General features: G+C 37.9%; 1 protein-coding gene across 1 annotated transcript in view; it reads left to right on the top strand.

Annotated features, from left to right (window-relative positions):
• The first annotated feature begins 6,514 nt into the window (after nucleotides 1-6,514).
• grb10a (growth factor receptor-bound protein 10a) overlaps nucleotides 6,515-11,764 on the top strand; it is a 42,754-nt gene continuing 37,504 nt past the window's right edge. Inside the window, exon 1 of the mRNA XM_043217586.1 lies at nucleotides 6,515-6,709. The gene's annotated coding sequence lies outside the window, so the exon portion shown is untranslated. The remainder of the gene's footprint in view (nucleotides 6,710-11,764) is intronic.

Raw genomic sequence — 11,764 nt, 5'->3', positions numbered from 1 at the left:
CGAGTTATATTTTGAAACGTATAGCTTTTGTTTAGGGAGTGTTGGGGATAGATATCTCACTAAAACAACTTTGAAAGACTATCTCGCTCGCTTGCACAAGCACACACATGCATTGGTACACAGTGTTCTGGGAAAGACACGTCTAGCTCTTTAGAATGTTCTGTCCTGCCTCAGCACTATTTCCCAGCTACGTGTGCTGCATGACACGAGCAACATCGTGACATCTTATACATCTCAGAAAGATCAGTTACATTTGCACACAATACACACAATGTATTTGCAAGTGGATAATAATAGTTATAGAATATATCACACAAACACACACACAGGTTATCCTTAACTCTCCATAGGTGTAAACCTGCCCTGCATTTGCACTTGCAAAAATACAAACAAACAATAACTCATTCTGTATGATTCGTAAGCTTTTTGTACCCATCTGTTTAGGTCCCCACTGTGACATGAGTCCCGTAAGTCTGTGTGCATTCAGCTTTAAGTCCCCACAAGGATATATTTACACACCTTTACACACGTATGTACACACACAAACACACACACTATTAATATTATACTTTTTAGCAATAGTTGTAGTATTATACACACAACCCAACCCAAACTACTGTTTATTGTTATATCACTATTTCTAATGCCTTCACGCATTCATACCATGTCCTTTTATTAATTAGGTTTGTGCAATTGCAGTTGTTTTCTGTTTTTGCTGCTTGAAAGGCCACAAACATTGAATCAAACTGGAGACAGAATCCTTCTAGATGCATTGTCATTTACGTAGTGTAAGTTTAAATGTATTTCAACCGTAGAGAGGCGCCATTGCGGTCCATACGGAAATGTCAGCTGTAAAAATCCAGATAAACCAATCACAGGACTTAATTAACATGATAGTTTTATTAGAATGAATTGTGAGATGCGGTTCTTATATAACTTATGTTATAACTTGTGTTGTTGTTGTGAGCTCACTGAACGATGTGGCATACAGGACGTGTCAGAGTTGGTCAGAACACCAGGCCAAAAGGTCAGGCACAGCGAGAGTCGGCGGTGGAGAACAAGGAAATAACAGGCGATAACCTTCTATCCTGTGCTTATGTGAATGACGTGAGAGAGTTCATGCAAAGTCACACATATTTACATGCTGATAATCTCGGAGTGAGCTGTGGGGAAGGAACGGGAAACCTCCTGTGTGAAATCACCAGCTGCAAAGTTTCTGGAAAAGGGTTTGTTTGTCACAGATATGAGCAAATCAGACATCCAGGTAACAATCTATGAACAAAATTCCCAAACTAGAGTTTTAATTGCTGATTTGACACAATGTGATATTTGACTTTAGTTTTATTCGATTACAATACGGTCCTGTTTAATTTAATCTATCTTTTCTTAAACCTACTAATTGTTGCTCTTTAGTGAGTGCATTGCATCAACGGTTTATTTTTTTGTATCAAACGTTTTTTTAATATAAATATTACTATATATTGGTTGGAGAAAGCTCCTCCCTTTTTGGATAAAAAATGTACTTACTATTAAACACAATAATTCATCAACCAGATCATTTGACCTACATAGATGCATTTATCTATTATAAACATCTAGGAACAAGCACAACTATAGAATATTGTTGTAATATAATTTCCATAAGTATAATTAAAAAATCTCTTGATGCTCCAAAAATGAAATATGCTTAGTTTATAAGAGGTGATTTATGTCCTATGATAAATATGATTACTTGGCTTGGATTAAATATGTAAAATAACAGCCAGAACTACAACAAAGCCTGCCATAAATCCTCGTTGTGAAACTTCAAAGATGGATAATATGTCACCAGCAAAAAAATTAGTCTTGGAGACTGTAATACATGGAGGAATTTCCTTTCGGGTGAAAATTAAATTCCTGAACTGATTGTTGCACAAGTCTCCCTTTTTTTTTTTTTTTTTTTTTTTTATGGCATCTTTTTCAGTCATATTGTGAAATGACTTGCAGGTGCAAGAGAAAGTGCGTTGTGTTATTTTACAGTCCTGTCAGAAAAACAGTGATGGTGTTCTTGTGTTTCTCAGTACTCTATTCTTAAAGGCCCGGTTTAGCCAGATGGCAGGCAGGGTGGTGCAGTGTCTCCCTTTCACAAGCCAAGTCAAACACTGGCCTCGGCCGTTCGGCTCTCCATTTCTGCGGGCCTCGCGCCCCGAGCACAAGAACAATGTGGGTTTGAAGCCTCCTGAGTTTCCCTCTGCCAGACACCAACAGGAATGAGAAGAATTCCAAGTTATTAGAGAGAGAAAGATCATGTTCTGTGGATTAGCGGAACGGCTAAAAATACTTTGATCTCCTAACGGATTCCAAGTAGTTTTGTATCTTGGAGGAAACGCTGTATGCCGCACATTTTTAAGCCCATAAACTTTAGTGGAGAGGGAAGAATTTTGGAGAGCGATCAGTCTGGAGCTGGGTGGCCAGAAAGCAGATAGAAACCTCTTTGTGTGTCAGCACACACTGATAGGGGATTTTTAGATGCAGCACAGTTAGTTACTCACTAACTTGCATCCAAGTCCTTTTGACTACTAATGTCTAATTAAAACTTGAATAAAGAGATTATATTAGGCCCTTGAAGATTATTCTTCTGATTAAAGGCAGTGGTGCATGCTTGCATTACCTTTTGATTGTAGGCAGCGCTGAATCTTTACAGCTAATCAACTTTATGCTTAAGTTCAGTGGTGCATAATCAAACGGTCCGTTCAAATCACTTTGGTCATGCCTTTCATGATCTGAATAGTTTACGGAATATTACCGTATTTTGTCCGTACTAGTGTTGTTGTAAATTTAAAAAAATGCATTAATTTCAACTACTTTACCATCAATACAGATACCTACTCCATTGCATCTACCATATTTTCTCACTGATATGCCTCCAGCTTGAAATCTCAGGGATAAAGGTGAGTTAAACACACATAAATGCCACCACAAATTTGTAATTACAAGCAGTAAACTACGAACTTCCTTTAAAGTAATAGTTCATCCAAAAAATCCTAATTTGCTGAACATTTCCTCACCCTCGGGTCATAAAAGATACATTGTTTCTTCAATGGAGAAATTCTCTGATCCGAAGTGATGGGTGCAGTCAGAATGAGAGTCAGAACAGCTAATAAAATCAATTGCATTAGGACTTAGGATGGATGTTATCTAAACAGAAGCTTTCCCTCACGACTTGAATGCATCGAGTCACTCGTGTGCTGTTAGCCGTTTGGACTGTCTGAAAACCTTCAGCCGAGATGTCAAACAATAAATCCAGAGAAGCACACTTCACCAGCGTGCCAATATTTGGCTGAAGGCTGGGCTTTGTAACAACTGTTGCTAGTAACACATAGCAACACTCTTGGTATGTTTCATTCCACAACATCCATATGTGCAAGCATACCTCACAGCTTTGTAGATGCTGACACAAATCCCTCAGGGTCACTGACCACCCCAAATAGTTTGAATAGCTCTGGTAATGCACTGCCCTTTGTGGCTTACCAGTCAACGTTTTTGAGAAAGTTAAAGTAGTGCAAATGTTTTCTTGTCAGACCCTTAAGCATGGCTAATGTGTAATTTGTGTATACAGGGGAAGGTAACTGTGGCTCTCCTCTGCGGTAACGCTGAAAGTCACTCACTTAAGCTTTTCTCCGATTCCCGTGGAGGAGAAAAAGAGAACCAGGGTCCACAAAACATTTGTCAAAAGTAACCAGTGGAATTTTTACATAACGTGGCTTCCCAATGTAGGAAATGAGTGTGTTTATGTGGTTAAACCATTTTCATTGGAGATTTTCATTGGGAAATTTCAATTTAGAGAACTTTCAATGACTCTTTATGTTAGGGATGAGTAAAACCACATTTTATTTCCAATCCAATACCAAGACCAGTTATTTCTTATATCGATACCACTTCTAACTTCTAATGCATTAACCCTGTAAAGTTTGAAATATGATATGAAAAAAAATATTTAAAAATCAAACTGTTTATTGACCAATTAGACAAAATATAAAAGAACATATAAAAGAGATGGCTTGTTTTATGGTTGCATTTACATCCATCCATCAGGATTTTATGGTCCATGTTGTTTGATATAACATGGTGTTTATGCTTGAGAAGGAAAAATATTTTCATTTCATTTAGAAGCCATCAGTATCTTAAGTATCTGTATTGTAAGATCGAGCCACCCATCATGATTCTGTGTCATTCAAGAAGATGTCCGATATCTGATATAACTGACCAAGAGAAAAAAAAAGAATACATCTTCAAATATCTTTCCTATATGAGACTTCACCAGGCAGAAATGATGCTATCTCTATCTGAATTGTGCAACCTCGGTTTTGAGTATTGGTCCCATAGGAGAATCTTATAACCATTTCTCCTGGAATTTCAGAGCTGTGTCCTGCCAGGTTTGGCAGAGGACCACGTTTCATGAGATAGCTATGTAATCCAAAGCAAACCCTCCTGTCCTGATCCTGTCAACACCCGGTGTCCATCGCTCCTGCATGGAAATGTTTTTCTGGTCTCTATTGTGTGACGCTTCAGCTTTTGGAAGCGATGAAAGCCTTTTGTACTGTATAGCAATTTCAGAGAGATGGCAGATGTTTAGAAGATGTAACCTGATTACCAGGCAGTATCATAAATCATCAGATGTAATGTAGGTCTGATGTGCTGTAATACACAGACAGAAGGTACTGGTAGAATGTGATGGGAATTTCAGCTCAAAGAGAGGAGAATATGAGGCCATATCACATAACAGTGTTGTGGTTGACCTTACATGATTATAGACCTAAAGGCCCCGATATACTTCAAACAAACTTCTTTTTTGTCCTTCATTTGAGGGCAAAAAGAAGTTTGAAAAGGCTGGGAGACGGTATACTGTTTCCGAACATTGTGACACATGATAGATTAATGTAAACATGACGCGACTCTCACACGCAGCCTATAAGCAATCGTAAAGGTGTGGATATATCTGTGGCAGCTCATATATATATATATATATATATATATATATATATATATATATATATATATATATATATATATATATATACATATACATATATATATATATATATATATATATATATATATATATATATATACACACACACACATATATATATATATATATATATATATATATATATATATATATATATACACACACACACACATATATATATATATATATATATATATATATATATATATATATATATATAGTGACCTAGAGATGTTACTCCTTTCCCTGACCTCGGTTTAATTGCGAAACGAACCGGGGGAAAAAATCCCGCGTCAAAGAAGGTGGAGTTTCAGAACACACCCACCGATTGCGTAACGGCCTCTGACCAATAGCTCTGAGGCATTTAGGAGTCAAAACGCACCCCCCAAAACTTTGCTATGGTGAGCCGTTTCGAACTGACAAAACGAACTTCGATTTCGATTTAAGTATATCGGGTCAGATTAGAAGCCGAATTTAACACGGAGACCGAGAGGGATAGATATATAGTCTTTTTTAATGGCACGCACTGTATAAAGGTCACAGTTCACACAATTGTCGACAACTTTCAAAACTACTATATTGAGTTTTTGTCTATAATTTCATCAGCCGAACAATCATTACGCTGCTAAGGTTATCCAATGCACTGAACACTGAAGCATCCATGCTGTCAAAACACTGCCACAGTGCCATCCAGTGCCAGTAAATAAATGTAAAAAAAAAATTCATTCATTTAAAAAAAAAACGTTTTTACCACACGTTTTTATATAGAAACTATTTACACCCTGTGTTGTAAACTCTTTGATTCAAGAAAACCGACATTAAGGAATCGAGCTGTGCTACTAGCTTTTAATGCACGAAAAAGTAACTAATTGAACTAATAAAATCTGAATCTGATTTATTGCTGTATGTTACTGATTAACTAAAAAGAACCGACTCATATCAGTGAATCATTTCTTCTACGGTCGGGTTTGATTCTATAGGAAGAACCGATTCGTGTGAGTCATTCGTTCAATCAAACTGGATTGGTCTCGCGCGGCACAGCGTAAACTGAAGAATGCACATGTGGAAACAACAAAAAAGAAGTTTTATTATTTTACTAGAAATAAATCGAGTCAGTTCACACTGCCGGAACGAAATCTTTGTAACTTTAAGAACGATTTTCCGAATGAAAACAAACCCCACACAAGATAGCTAGAGCATTTAACGCGGCGCGAGATTACAGTGAACGGAACATTATTATTACATTATAGTTCACCTCATAATTCACCATAATATACCGCTCTCGGCGAGTGGCAATACTTTCAGCCGCTTTCTCATTGGGAATGTGTGTTATGCATGGTGTGCTGTAGCTGATACTCAAACAGATAAAACCAGCCAGTCATAGATCATCCTGAAGGTATACGCCTGAAATTTAGAACAATGGGTTAAAATAGGCGGCTTGTAATAAGGAGGTGTGTCTTGCGCGTAAAGGGGGCGGGGCTGGAAGAGTTCCTAACCCTCGTGTGTTTGAAGCAGTCAGCTGAGCCCAACTTGTGCGGACGCGGCTCTAACCTCGTACAACATGCAGGATCACAACGAAGACGTTTAACCCTGTGCACTTTTTGCCATTCCTACGTGTGCAGAAAACAATCCGGTTAAATACCCTTTCTTTTGATTCCACTTCGCCGTTCTTTCCCCGTGAAGAATACCCATTTGGAGGTGAGTATTCCAGATTGTATGGATAGATGGGGGCTGTTTTGAGAACATATGGTTCCGTGCGCGGATGCAATGTATGAACGCGCATTTATTTAGTGTTTTGTAATGTAACTCGCTGCCAAAACATACCCGTCAGCAAAGGAGTTTCACAATAGGCTCGATTTAAAGTAAACTTGCCATTTATGAATGAGATGCATGCATGCATATAAGTTTTATGAGTGAAACTAGTCTCGATCACAGAGTCGGTCAGGTTTGCAGCCAATACCGGTAAAGTTTGCGCTCGCGTGTTTACAAACAACTTCAAGAGTGCATGTATTTTTAGATTTACTTCTAGGTCGATCTTAGTGTGGATGCTTTTAGGTTCAGCAATCGAGAACCGGTTCTTTAAAAAAAGACTAAATACTGGAAGAGAATGATTTACATGGTGTGCTTTTCATGATCTGGTAAAGGACATCGAACGATGCGGACCGTACAGATTTTAACGCAGTACTAATAAGCGCAGTACTATTAAAACAGCGCAAAACACAAAAAAAGTATTTAACTTGGTGAATTTAAAAAAACGACAAGGTACTCCGGTTCTTCAAATGAATGAATCTTGCGAGTCGTTTTTTTAGTGAATCGAGAACATTCAGCACTACTCTGCAGTCGCATTTCTGAACGAACGATTCCCAAGACTCGGTTCTTTGTAATGAATCAACAGCATAAGATCGCCACCGTGTAGCCGTGTAGCAATTTCAAAGCGAACGACTCCTGTGAATCGGTTCCTTGTTGTGATTCTGAATCAACCGGAGCGGTTATTGATTTAATTTGATGAGCAATTGTTACTTTCGCCGTGTTTGAAACGAAGCGAGAAAAGTTGCTGCGTTATGGTAGGTGCTTGTGAGAGTGTTAGTTTATGATTGGCTGTTCATTAGGCAGTTGTACATGGAGTTTAATTTGATAAGTTAGAAGTTACCGCGTTTGTTTAGTGTTTTTCTTATTTAATGCATTACGTTCAGTTATTGGATTGCATTCATGCCGCTTCAAAAAAGCCTATGTAAACGAAACTATGGGATGGATTTTTATTACGTTACTTTCTGGTTTAAATTATGTTGAAATCTGACATGATTTCTGGGAAGGCCTTAAGATTCCTATTGTAAATTTTGATGCACATTTGCACAATGTTGCACAATTGGCCTTACCTTATGTTTACATGTGTTTCGGACCATAGGCTATATTTGGCTTTCAGATAACAGTTATCTTATTCGAGAGCCTAATGCTTAATGTTGATGTTCTATGGTGTGCTAATAAACTAAAAACTGCAAATGCTTTAATCTTACATTATGGGATTGTGCTCATTTTTGATTTGCATGTCTCACATGCAAATGAGCTGTTTTTCATTTCAAACAGCTGTCCAAAGAAATTGTCCAGAAAAGTTATGTAATGTTCTTGTGCGAGAACGCTATCTTTCTCTCACACACACACACACACACACACGCACTTACACAAAGAAGGTGTATCTGTTTTCTTTTGTCAAGGAAGGAAGGGAAGTTGTTCAGTGGTTCTCTAACAATAGACTGGCCGAGTGCAGGGGTTGGATTTTTAAAGGCATGTTCAGGCACACATATATGAGTTTGTCATTCTCCCTCTCTCACAGACATCTCAACTAGAAATGTGTGGGTTTTATTTGGCAGAGATTCTGCAAAAAGCAATGAAGCAAGACGACAACTCCAAATTGCCGCCTCCAGGGCTAGAGGGTTCAATTTAGTGTCATTTCAGTTCACAATTTCATACATCTAGTGTTCACTAAGGGAGGTAAGGAAAAGGAGGCACTTGATAACATCAAACACATCAACATATTCTGGTTCTGATGGCCCTGATTGTACCTTTTTTCTCCTTATGCTTATCCTCTTAGTTGTGGGCAATGGTTTTATCTTTATGTCAAGATGGCAGATTAGTGAGATGTATAGTTGTATAATTAGGTGTATAGTTTAGGATTTGAGATGTATCTCGATATGACGTTGAGGAGCATTCACACAGCGGTTTGCGACAACAAAACAACCGAAAGTTTTCAATTTGATTGCATATTTTGGAAGATAAAGTGCTATCAGTTAACTTCTAATGTTGAAATTGGCTCCTACCATCCTACTTCATCTAGCTATGTTCCCTCAATCTTTCGCACCAAATGTAAGTATTCAGCCTAAAAATAAACGCATCCGTGCGCACTCTGCAGTACTGTGAAACAGCAGTTATCTTGTTGAAAAAAAAAACGTGCGAGAGAGACAGCAAGAAATGATGCGAAAGAAGTTTCTGCACTATTATTAGAGATTTTGCCTGCGAGAGTAGTGTTACATGTGCTCTTAATTTAACTATTGGTGACTGATCCAAGACCCATTGTGTTTGTTTTGGTCAGACTCGCTGAAGTCTATGCAAAAGTGGTTTCAGTCAACCCGAAGCTGGTTTATTTAAAGCAGAATTTCACTAAAACTACACATGAACTGTCATAACTGATCATACTCTGCTGACTTGCACAGACAGTTAGTGGGAACTTGTGTCGGTCTGCGTTGCGCTTCAGACTCTGTCTCCAGTCTGATTTTTTTCTTTCTTTTTCTCGCTAGCTCTTTTGTTTGTGTGTGGTCACACGGGTGGTCCATGTTAGATAGATTCTGACCTGATTTTGGAGTCTTGGAACACACACATACCCAGCTGCCTCCGATGGACCGTCAGTCCGTCACAGGGCACTAGTTCTTTTGATCTCCCCACCACACCACTGCTGGCTTCCAAAGCTTAAAGACCTTCCATGCAATCCAATACAGCACAATACACCACTCCTCTCTTTTGTCCACTGTATTCTTCTGCGACCTGTTATGAATGGATCAGCTCTGATGGTTGCTAGTCCAACATTCTAACTTTCTTTCTAGGCATGTGCCGGTATTCGGTAATGTGATATATCACGATAATGATATTGTGGGCACTTCAAAATACTAAAAAGAATAATTTGCTAAATATGATTCCAAATTTTTAATGGATATTTGAATGCCATTTCAGATTTTTTTATTTGCTGTGGTGTTCGTCACAGCGCCAAATACTTCAATATTTATTCCCAATAGGCTACTTATATTAAAAATGTATTATTCTGTCACACTTTACATTAGGGCTTCATTATTTAACGTTAGATAATTAATTTATAAACTGCTTCTTTTTACTCAGGCTAACATAAACCTGAGTAAATTAATTTTTTTTTTAACAAAGATGAATAACTTCTGTAGCAAATGTAATTTTTTTGCTCTTTAGTCTGTGTAAAATTGTTTATAAAAAAAACAACTGTAACCAGTAACTAGTGGTCGACAGATATGGGTTTTTTGAAGGTAGATGCCGATATCTTAGAAAGCAGGGTGGCACTTTTTTTAATTTTAATTAATATTTAAGAAATTTTGAAATAATTTGAAAATGGATTAAAATATAAATATGTAATATAAACATAAGACAAAGAGATTTTACAAATAAATATTTAAAAAAGTGAAATAAATACTGTAACCAAGAGGGCACTCAGTATTCTGAGTAGTTTGTGTGCTTTGAAAATTCTGTTTTTCGAAAAAAGCCAAAGTAACACTCATATTACATACAGCACACAGTGAAAATAACATGAATATGACAGTGGGCAAACACATAAAGCACAGCATAATTAAAAATCACAAGTTTAAGGTTTGTTGATCATGCATCTCCAGTGAAAAAACTGCTTGAAAATAAAAGTCAAACAGAAAAATGTAATGTCTGATGCTGATATTTGAAAAATGCCAAATTTTGGTTGATATACTGGTTGACCACTACCGGTAGCCAACACATGCAGCTGCGTGGTATGTCTCTCTGAATAGTTCAGTACAGTACAGCACGGCATGGCAAGGCTCTGTTCAGTTTGCGTTTCCACTTCAGTTTAGTATCGCTTTAGTGGGTGGGATTATCCACATGTCGTTATAGCTGCTTCTACTGCCATGATTCCTGGAAAACGCTTCAATTCTGCACTGCCCCATCAAGCTCTCGCTCGATCTGATTCTTGGCTATCAACGAGAGGAGCGTCTTTACTTCCTAGCAGAGCACAAAACATTTTTTGTTTGTTAAAAGAAGGTGCACTCATTTAAAACGGTTGCTTTCATACCTTCTCTTGCTGTTCTGATTGAAATCTAGCGGGTCTGCTTGCAAGTTCAGTGACTCGGGTATTGATGATTCTCTCAGGCCAATCAGTGCTTAGCATAGAGTATATGTCACGTTTTGGTTACCGTACGGTATGCCGAGATGTTACTAAAAAAAGTACCAGATACTGTTCCCAATGGACAACCCCCCCAAAAGTGAACCGTAGCAAACCGTTTGTGTAGAAAATCAGGCAACATTCCTTCAAAGTTTTGGGTGCAGTGGAAGACTCTGTTAATTTGACTCTGTGTTGAAAGTTTTAGAGCTTGTCTATTTTCGACCACTTCCAGAGGAAGAATGTGAGAATGTGTGATTTTTATTTTTTATTTTATTTAAACAAAATATAGGTCCTTTATTGGTTATTGGCTAATCATCAACAGCCAGAATTGATTACTCATTCACATAACAGACAGATACACTACTGTGAGTACAGCTAAAAAGTTCTGGATGTTTCTTTCTTCTGCATTATCATCCAAGTGGATATTGAAGTCACCAAATTCTACACATGTGTACCACTTTTCACGCCAACATATTGATTAGCCCAGCTGTAACCTTGTACAATAGAATGCACAGGGGAGCTGGATGAGGTGTCCTGGCATTTCCCAGGATGCATTACAGTACTTGTTTGCATGAACTATAGCTAGAGTTGGAGTAGATATGAAGCTCTCCAGGTACTTTTTATATCATTGTTTTTGGATCCATCTGACCTGGCTGACCTTGCAAAGGCCAATATCCGGTGGTGGTGGGTGACTCGATATAGAAAAAGTAGGTTTTTTTTACTGAGTGGTTGTCTTGTTCTCCTAATTGAGAGTTCCAGAAAGAATGGTGCAACTTTATTATGAAGAAAAAAGGGGCACTTGACCTGTTTATGTACGTACTAAAGGGAGGACG

The sequence above is a fragment of the Puntigrus tetrazona genome, chromosome 19, assembly GCF_018831695.1.
Source record: "Puntigrus tetrazona isolate hp1 chromosome 19, ASM1883169v1, whole genome shotgun sequence".
NCBI classification, from domain to species: domain Eukaryota; kingdom Metazoa; phylum Chordata; class Actinopteri; order Cypriniformes; family Cyprinidae; genus Puntigrus; species Puntigrus tetrazona.
Note: the sequence above shows the minus strand (reverse complement) of the source record. Positions and strands in the feature narration are given on the sequence as shown.